The 10,340-nt window shown below is 31.8% G+C and overlaps 1 long non-coding RNA gene across 1 annotated transcript; it reads right to left on the bottom strand.

Annotated features, from left to right (window-relative positions):
• Positions 1-390: 390 nt before the first annotated feature.
• Positions 391-10,323, bottom strand: LOC103868183. The gene is made up of 2 exons (XR_632824.2): positions 5,720-10,323; positions 391-5,646 (listed from the first exon to the last, which is right to left on the bottom strand). It is a non-coding gene; the product is annotated as an uncharacterized LOC103868183 (long non-coding RNA).
• Between the last annotated feature and the right edge of the window lie 17 nt (positions 10,324-10,340).

Here is a 10,340-nt window from a genome sequence, read left to right on the forward strand (position 1 = left end):
TATAATTAAAGTAATATAATATTATTAATATAAATGATACATACAAATTATAAATTAATTTAAAATTAAAAATAAATAGCAGTAAATTATTATAGTATATTTACGTTAGAAATATTTATATCCGTGCATGAGCACGGAAAAACACCTAGTATATATATATATATATATATATGTATTTTAGGTATAATATTATTGAACTAAACAAATTAATCACTTTCATTACCAGGCATATAATTCCTACAGTATATCTAATATATCTCAAAGTTTTTTTGTAAATGAAAAGATAAAAGTTATTGCACTAAATAGTTTTTATTGGTTTAAATATCTCATAAATGATTTTATTTCATCTGTTTAGCATACTATTATTTAGAAAAAATATTTATTTTTCTAATGTATATAAAACTAATTTTGAACTTCTTATTTATTTATGATATCTAACTATTTTTAATAGAATCGCAAGCTTTTAAAACAGAAATATAAGCTTTCAAAATGAAGGGATAAACTTCCATTACATTTTCAAGTAGTTTTTTTTTTGAGAAGCGATGTGGAAGCAAAGAATTTGATTGGGAAGAGCTGTAGGTGTTTTGGACACCATTTTCTCTTTCTAAAGCATTTTTATAAAGCAAACATGCTTTAGGTATAAAAACTAAAACTACAGCAAAAAGTTAGATAAAAATATTAGCTCTTAAAATTAAAATTTCTACAGCTTTTATGTAGTGTTTTGAAAATATATCCACCGCAAAAAAAATTAAAACGAAAGCAAAAAAAATTCACAATCTATTTTCTATAACTAAGAAAATAAAGCTACTACATCAACAGCCAATCAACTCCGAAATTCCAAGAATATCTTGAAGTTTCCTATTATAATTCCAATCCCAAAACAGGAAGCTAACATATGACGAGGCATCCATGCTACGTAGGTATGAACACATTATTATCATTATAATTTGAAGTTAAGGAAATACAGAGATAATCAATTAACCTCGTTACCGACGGTCTTGGCAATGCTTTTAACGGCTTCTAACTCTTCCTCAGACGACGCCGGAAAACCGACATCCATGACGTCTACTCGGAGTTTAGCGAGTTGCCTAGCAATCTCTACCTTCTGAAGGGGAGTAAGAGCTCCACCGGGAGATTGTTCGCCATCACGGAGCGTCGTGTCAAATACTCTCACATAATTCTTGTCGGCGATCTTGTTAGGTATGTACTCTGGCCACCGTTTCATGACGGGCTGGAGGTCAATACTACTAGTTGCGGCCTTTTGGGACTTAGAGGAGAAAAATGAGATGAACAAGGTTGGCTTCTTGTGCGGATAGGTTAGGCGGCGGAGAGAGGGCAGTGAAGATTCAATGGGTAACACTGACCGGACAACCACCGTGGAACCGGTGGTGGGGATCATAATGGAGTATGTTAGAAGTGACGAAGCCATTACAATGGAGTAGGAGAGAGAGATATATTTTTATTCGGGTTTGAAGAAGAGATAGTAAGGAATTTTGTTTTGGGATGAGAGGGAGAACATATACGTTCAACATTATTTATAGGTGAAAAATATATTTATCCAACTTGATGGCCTATATAGTACTTGTTATTTTAGTTAAAAATATGGCAGCAGCAGCTTAGTTGTCTATACACTAGTGTATACATATCAACTAAGAAATAACACTTTTAAAATCCTGTAAATTCATATATAGGAGGACGAATTTTTTATGAAATCGAATGTTAAAATATTCATTTCCTTAACATTTAAAAACATTGTACAAGGCTTTTTTCTACTCAAGAAACTTGGTTGCTGTTGAGAGTGAGTAAAGTTTACTGTGTCTGGTCTCGAGGAATATGGATGAAGCAGGCCACTCCTAAATACACTTTTATGGCATGGTTAGCAGCTCGGGATAGATTATCGACGCTGGATAGGATTGCTAAATGGAGCCAAGGTACTGTTACCACTTGTGTGCTTTGTACCTCGGGCACTGAATCGAGAGAGCATCTGTTCTTTGAGTGTTGTTACTCTGCTCAAATGTGGGAAAAGGCGGTCAAAGGTATTATGGGGAGCTGTTATACTAATGTCTGGTCTGAGATTATGGAGCTCATAATAGATAGAAACAAGGAGAAGAAGTGGTTGTTTTGCATACGTTATGCTTTTCAGTTAGTTCTTTATGTAGTGTGGAGGGAACTCAATAAAGTGAGGCATGGGGATAAGTTGCTTCCACTATCTGTGGTGCAGAGAATGATAGACAAAGGGATCAGAAACAAAATCAGTGTTCTGAGAAGGAAGGAAGTCAAAGGAATGGATGAGATGATGCAATTTTGGTTTTTAACTAGAATTACAAATGTTTAAGTTGTTTTTTGGAGTTTAAAGTCTTTCAGTAAACAGTATGCACTAGTTGTAAAAATGCTTTTTTTGGTGAATAAATTTAATATTCATTCATTAAAAAAAAAAAAACATTGTACAAGAATATTGAATTATTAGTTTATTATACATATTCGACTGTTTAACTGTAAAATATCATTAACTAATTTTTTTTCTTAGCATTACTTGTTAATTACCGTTTTATATGCATTTTTTTTCTTTAAGCTTCCGGTAAAAAAAATTCCAATTGTTAAGAACAACTCTATTCGTAAAAACTCTTTAGATATCTTATTAATAAAAAAAAATTAGGAAAGAGAAACAAAAGATCATGTTAGATATTCACTAGAACTCATTTTGCCACATGTTTAGTAATGAATAAACTATAGTAATTAATCAATATCCTATGTATATTTAAATTATTTTATAATTAATAAATAAACTATAGAAATTATATATATATTTTCAACATGAATCTTTTTTTAATGAAATTTCCATTTTTGGGCAAATGAAACTTCCTTTTCTAATGAAATCAATTTATAATCATATGACCCGGTTTTAATTTTTATATGTATTTCCTTTTTTATATATGTTATTTGAAAACTAATAAAAAAAAGAAAGTGATATTTAATTTTAGTTAAAAAAATTTATCTCAAAAATATCTATTGTATTGTTTGAGATTATGTTGTACAAGGAATTCTTTTAATATGGATCTTATTTTTTATGAAATTTATGTTTTATTAAATCAATTTATATATACTAACCACGTTTTAAAATTTATAACTATTGCCTTTTTATATATGTAGTTTGGAAACTAATATAAATAAAAAGGCAAAAATATCAAAAAAGAAAAAAAAGAAAGAAAAATATAATAATGACATTAATTCTATTTTTAGTTCATTAATGATATCATTGTAATTAATCATTCTAAAAATTAAGGTTATCGCGATATGTTGGAAAACTGACTTTTCAAATAATATTACAAAGATAGTGAAAAATAGCAAATCATATAAAATTAGATTGATATTATAAATAGGGGAGAAGTTTTCCGGATGAAATTTTCATTTTTTTCATATATCCATCCAACCTTTTTCTCTTTCACTATTATGATATAGAATTGCTAGTTACCCACAAGATATGCTACCGGTAAAATAATGAAATAATATAAAAGAGAAAAACAATTATATGATCTTTTATTTGAGAATTTTACATATACTCTTAACACACATGACATGACTGGTCCAGATGTCTTTAATAACAAAAAAAAAATCAGTGATGTAGTTTTTAGTGATGTAATTTAAACGTATTAAAGTATTAATTACAGATTAATGAAATGTTCTGAGGTATCTTATGAATGGAGATGCTTTAAGAAACTTCCAAAATGAAAATGCTCTTACTAAACTATTTTTATCGTGTTTACAAGATTTTTAGACACTAATTTAATTCATATTATTTTCTTATAATCTCACCATTCTGTAGTGTTGACCATGGACTGTACACCTGTAAACCACACGATTAAGCTATTATTAACTGGAAAATCGACGCCATTTAATCATCTAATGAAAAGTACTATTTGCATGCTGAAAGAAAAGAGATACTACTTAAATTAGTTTATTCCTCAATATGCATATAAAACACCGTTAGTTGTCCACATGCATGTAAAATTACTTTCCAACTAGTGGATGAGATAATGCGACTATACTACATTGTGCATGCAAATTACCGTATGAGAGATACATTGAGTACTCAACTTGAGTTAATTAATTCTATCAACAATGGAATTTTTAAACTACTTGAATACATGTATGTTAATTAGAAATGCAAGCTGATAAATAGTACTATATAGCTAATTAACTCATCCTTAATATCTCAGTTTGTGGTATACGTATAAGAGTTTAAAAGAATTTATTTGATTAGTTATGCTATCAAAGTATACTTTTTTTCGGTTACACATTATTTTAGAACTCTACGATTAAATGTGTTTGAGCTAGAGTAGAGGAAAGATAGATGACCTATCGAAAAATGATTTGTGATATTGTACGAGTGATGCCAAAGCACGTGGAAAGGTCATGTGGCAATTGTAGAGACAATAAACAAGTCTAATGAACCTCCAAAAAACAAACGCACTGCCTGTCGTGCAGAATGATGCCCACGGACCGAAAGAACGGGCGTGGAAGACTCATTAATCATGGGTAGACGGTACATGTGATATCAGAGCCGAACACAGACGAGTGTGGAGTCATGTGTGGGCTCACACTAACATGGATAACGATCTTAGGACGCAACGAGGACGTTGTGTTCTGTGAGAGAGGTGAATTGTAACATCCATGTTTGTGGTATATGTGGGAAAGTTTAAAAGAATTGATTTGGCTACTTATGTCACTAAAGTACACTTACTTTTTTGGTCACACTACCCTTATAACTCTATATTTAAGTGTGTTTAAGTTTGAGTAGTGAAAGGATGTATGACATATCAAAAAGTGATTTGCAATATCGCGCGAATGAGACTTAAACATGTGGAAAAGTCATATAGTGATTGCAGAAACACTCAACAAAAATAATGAACCTCCAAAATAAAAAACACACTATCCATTGTTTAGAATAAACCCACATGCTCACTACAAGAAAAATGTGTTTTAATAGCGGACGAATAACGCTATATAACGATACTATAGCGGTTTTTGAAACGCTGTATCATCGCCCGTCATAATAGATAAAAGACATTACATAGCGGTTTTTTATGCTGCTATCTTTTCTTCCGATACCATAGCGTTTTTCTATCTGCAATTAAATATTATTTAATAGCGTGTCATATATGCTATTACTTATATTAAAATTCTTTATTTTAAAAATTATTTATGGAAATTTAATTGCTTGAAAATAAAAACATAATTAAAATTTAAATTAGTTTATATATTTAAAAATTTGTTTATTATTTAAACTGATTTATAATAAAACTGGTTTACAAAAAGAATATGGTATACAAATTAGAAAATAAATCAAAACTAAACCAAAAACTTAAACCAAGATTTAACCTAAACCTATTTACTAACTAAACCTAATACAGTAACGACTAAACCAATCTTCTTAACTCCGCCGTCTTCGACCTCTCTGGCTTCCGCGTCTTCGTGCCTCCGCCTCCTCATGCCCCCGCCTCAAATCACCTTTCTCTGAACCACATCTACCTCCGCCTCCGTCTCTGGTTCGTAACACCTCCGTATCTGGTTCGTAACACCTCCGGCGCATCTCCGATATGTCAACCTTCACCTCTGGCGTGCATCCCTTTCATCATTATTCCAGATCTGTGAGCAAAAGTAATAGATTTTATTAGGAAATAAAAGATGAAAAGAAAATGAACACGAAAGAAGAGACAACCCAAAGAGGAGGAGGCGAGGTCATGGTGATGGTGGTGAGCTTGAACCCGTTACGACAGAGGACGAGTTTGAGAGATCGTGAGATGAGGATTGAATAGGTGATGAAAGAGGAGAATTGATAGGAGAAGATGATTGCAGGATATGAGATGATGAGAGAGGAGGATTTCAGATGAGTTATGAGCAAGAAGATTGAAGAGATGGTGAGAGAGGAGGAGAGGAGAGATCGTGAGAAAGAAGATGAAAGAGATAATGCAAAAAAATAAAATATTAAACTGAATCACTTTTGTCCGTTAGATTGAGTTATATCAACGGTGGAGATCAAATATAGTAGCTATCCTCACCATCATGTTTTAACCAATGAAATTTTTTACTCTTTGTTTTATTAATTGACCAATGAGAAAGAAGCGAAAGGATTAACAAAAGAGTGAGTAACCATTAGATTAAAAGGAATCAATAGTCATAGATTAACTAATCAAAACTGTTTTATTTAATAGATGTTTTAAAAATTATAATTTTATTATGTAACTAGTTTTATTTATGTAAAAATTAAATTATCATTTACAATTATAAAGTTACGATAAGAACTATTGAATTTCAGATTTAACATATAAGATTTTAAAGCAAAGGTTTGTGTGATAGGGTTCAAAGGTTATATTTAATGTTTGAAAAAGAAAATTTGAAAAGATCATATATTTATAATAGTTTTTTGTTTTATTAAAACTTGGAAATATTAGATCTGGGATTTTTTATTTAAAGTTTAGGGTTTATATGATGTTTGAATAGGGATATAGAGTTTAGGGTTTGAAAAGATGTAAAGGATTTAGGGTTTGAGGTTTAGATTTAAGATTTGAATTGAAAATTAATTTTGAAAATATTAAAATTTAAATTTAAACTTAAGACTAGAATATGAAAATATTTGAGCGTTAGGTTTGTGTTTATAATTTAGGGTTTAAAATATGTTCTAAGTTTAGGGTTTTAAATAACCAAACATAGCATTTTTAATTATGTTTTGCTATTAAAACTAAGTGTTACATTAAAACTATACACTATTATAGCGTTTTTAAATATGCCACTCTATCATAGCGTTTCGAAATGTACAAACGCTATCTAAAACTAAGGCGTATGTCAATTATAGCACAAAGGCAAAAAATGCTATCTTCTACTGCTATTAAAACACATTTTTCTTGTAGTGGCTGTGTGAACGAGAGGCCTACTAGCCGTAGACAAGCAGGATATTACCTTATCTTCCTTATAAAACTAATTGCTTATGGAAATAATCTTACCTACTTTGCTACACACCCCAAAGGTCATATATACCAGATCTGGACACTAAGACTTTTATACATAAAGAAGGAACAGTGGAGTATTACTAGAAATCCAAAAAAAGCACACGTGAATTTATCTTATTTTATAACAATATCTTTCCAGCAATTGTTCTTTATCGTTAGATTGATAAATGATAAATAATAAGGTTAGATTAAGACTATTGCAATGCATTAAGGATTTATCATCCGTAATTCACCTTCCATGACGTACGGTAGGATGAGGTCATGCACCATACGTCACTTTCGAAAAAGATATGCTAGGGGTTAAACTTGATCTAAAAACAATCTATACTATTAAAAATGATTTTTTTTTTAAAAAAAAATCTACTTATGTAAGATTGTTTGACCTATTTAAATACTTTTTTTTTGGCAACGAACGACTACTGTATTACTCAAACTTGAGGTGGTCTAGTAACCAAACCGGAATAGAACAACCAACAAAACCAAATTTTCTATTAAATGACCTTGCAGTCCTAGCTAAAGAATCTGAAATCTGATTTTGTACTCAAAGAATATGAGTGATTTTGAAGTTCGGAAAGCATATCTTCAGAGTCACTATTCTCTTCAATTATGTTGCAAACTTTGGCCAAGCATGAGGTTTCTTTATCATGGCGATCAAATATTTGCAGTCCGTTCTAAAGCTCTGACATGTTGAATACTGAACCATGCTCTCCATCGCCCATCGCAATGCTTCTACCTCATAATCCGAGCAGACTCTTGCCGTATAAATTTTGTGTCCCCATAAGTTGAACCTTCTCCAAGCTATCCATCCAAACCCATCCACACCCGCTGAACTGTGATGTGGATGTCCATGACCCATCTATCATGCATATATTACTCAAGCTTAAGACTTTAGGTTCCTCAATACTATGTCCTTGTGGAGTTGAAGTCACCATCTCGTTTGCATCGAACCAGGCTTGACACTCACTCTCTGCATAGCGCACTAACTCCAAATGATCTCTATTAAGCCCCCTAAAAAAATTCTCATTTCGAGCCTTCCAAATGTACCAAATTATCCAGAGATAATGATTCATATCTAGTTCTGGCTCGACAATGTTGTTCTTTCTCCATAAAAGATAATCCATATTAGCATAGATACTCGGGCTTGAAAAAATATCTTGACTTATAGGTGTCGATGATAAGGGCCAAACTTGTAAAGCTGGCGGGAACTCAAAAATAGCATGGGTAACAGATTCTTCATGCTCACCACATCGTGGGCAATATTTATCACATCTCATGTTACGCCGCACCAAATTCCTCGTTACTGCCACATGACATGTTATCAGCTGTCATATAAGATGACATATCTTATGCGGTGCTTTTATCGTCCAAACAAAGGTTTGAAGCTACAAAGGTTTGAAGCTTAGTAATACTTGGCTCTAGTACTTCTTTCTCCGCCTCAGCCTTCAATAAGTTCGAGCTACCCAATATTCTGACTTAACCATGTACTGGCCATTCTTGGTGTAGCTCCAGCAGAATGTGTCACAGCGATGAGTTGAGCTTATGGCCAAACTTCTTATGAAAAGTATAGCAACAGGAGCAACATAGTCCTCTAGTATCCCAACATTCCATTCTCTCATGTCCTGATTAATAAGTTCGCTGACTCTTATGTTCAGATGGAGAACTAGGGCTAAAGGTCGAGCCGGCCTAGCTGGTGTTGTAGGGATCCAAAAATCCTCCGACACTTTGACCTCATATCCATAATGTATCTTCTGTCTGATTCTCAATAGCAATAGCTTTCGTGCCGCTGAAATACTGGTCCACACATATGATGGATTATTTACATAGATTAATCGCAAAGGTGAACTCATTCAGTGGTATCTTTTACTCAATACTCGAGCCACCAACTAGTAATGGTATTGTACTAGCCTCCATAGTTGTTTTGCTAGTAAAGCAAGGTTAAATTCATGGATCATACGGAAACTAATCCCGCTTTCCTCCCATGGTAAGCAAAGTTTTTCCTATTTTGCCCAGTAAATTCCTCTCTTTGGTAGGTTTGAGATCCACCAGAACTATGCAATGGCACTCGCTAGGTTTTCACATATCTCCAGTGGGAGCAAGAAAGTAAATATAACATATGTCGGAAGAGATAGCATGATAGATTTAATCAAAAAGTTCCTTTCCTCCTTTAGAGAGCTATCTACATGTCTATCCATTCACTCTATGCAGTAATTTGTCCTTAAAAAAGCAAAAAGCTTGCATTTTGACCCACTAATATATTATGTAATTCGTAGGTATGTTTTCATTCCTCATTCGTTTTGGATTCCAAGTGTATCTTTAATCTGCTGTCTTAACATTCACATCAATCCTCTTACCAAAGAGTAAAAGAGATTTCTCAAAGTTAATACATTGTCCTAATGTTTGTCCATACTTCCTGACTGTTTTCATCACTTCTTCACATTTACGGAGTTCCGCCTTACAGAAAAAAAACTATCATCAAGAAAGAGAAGATGTGATACTGGAGACACGCACATGTGACGTGCATCCCTGTTATCTTCTCTTGGTTCTCTTTATGATTAAGAGGGCTAACCAGCGTTTCTATGCATAGAATAAATATGAAAAAAAAATATAGGATCGCCTTGACTTAGACCTCTCTCTCTGGAACAAAATTTATCCTTGGTTGTCCATTCATAACATAAGCACCTTATATTGAATTTGATATACTAACATATAATTGAACGACTTATTGCATATCTTTCTGAATCCCACTAATTAAGGAACCTTGGACCTCAATTATCGCACCATTTATATATTAGGTGACAAAAATATTTTATATATCCAAGTTATTTTACATAACTATCACATGCCACAAGTTATTTTATATCTTACATGAACAAGTTTTTTTCTATAACTAATGCATCATTCAGCTATTTTAGCCAAGTGATTTTATGAGACCATCTCCTATATTGTGAACTACGGTGCATCAAATCGATAAATATAAATATAATTTTTTAAAAATATTAAAATTTTATAAATATCTAAACAGTTAAATTTTTTTGTAATAATTATTATATAATTATAAATAAGTTATACACCATATCTTATGCTGAATATGGACCTACAACATTCAGATATTAATTATAAAATGAGTTAGTATATATAATACAACATTAATACCTATGTCATCTACATTATATAATTCCAGAATATTTACAAAATCAAATTTGATAAACAGTTTAGTAAACCATATGTTAAGGATATATATATATATATATATATATATATATATATATATTATGTTAAATTAATATTTATAATAACAATTTGTTATTTAAGATATATATTTGGGCAAATCTC

This window comes from Brassica rapa, chromosome A02 (genome assembly GCF_000309985.2).
Source record: "Brassica rapa cultivar Chiifu-401-42 chromosome A02, CAAS_Brap_v3.01, whole genome shotgun sequence".
NCBI classification, from domain to species: Eukaryota; Viridiplantae; Streptophyta; class Magnoliopsida; order Brassicales; family Brassicaceae; genus Brassica; species Brassica rapa.